The sequence below is a fragment of the Sinocyclocheilus grahami genome, unplaced genomic scaffold, assembly GCF_001515645.1.
Source record: "Sinocyclocheilus grahami isolate Dianchi unplaced genomic scaffold, SAMN03320097.WGS_v1.1 scaffold593.1, whole genome shotgun sequence".
NCBI lineage: Eukaryota > Metazoa > Chordata > Actinopteri > Cypriniformes > Cyprinidae > Sinocyclocheilus > Sinocyclocheilus grahami.
The window spans coordinates 462,591-462,872 of NW_015505772.1; the positions used below are offsets into that span (position 1 = coordinate 462,591).

A 282-nucleotide genomic window follows, 5' to 3' on the forward strand; every position below is an offset into this window, starting at 1 on the left:
CCCGCGTCCAGACTTGTGGAATCTCCACTTGTGGTCCCTGGACGGGACACGGAGGTTCTAGGTGGGCTACCTCCAGCGGTAGTAAACACCATCACTTCAGCCAGAGCCCCGTCTACTAGACACGCTTACAGGTTGAAGTGGAACCTGTTCGTCGATTGGTGCTCTTCCAGCCGGGAAGACCCCCGTAGATGCCCGATCGGAGTCGTGCTTTCTTTCCTGCTGGATGGGTTGGAGTGAAGGCTGTCTCCCTCCACCCTTAAAGTGTATGTTACCGCCATTGCC

The 282-nt window shown here is 56.7% G+C and overlaps 1 protein-coding gene across 1 annotated transcript in view; it reads left to right on the forward strand.

Moving 5' to 3' along the window:
* Nucleotides 1–282, forward strand: part of LOC107557211 (FRAS1-related extracellular matrix protein 2-like) — a 63,076-nt gene that overhangs the window by 56,875 nt on the left and 5,919 nt on the right.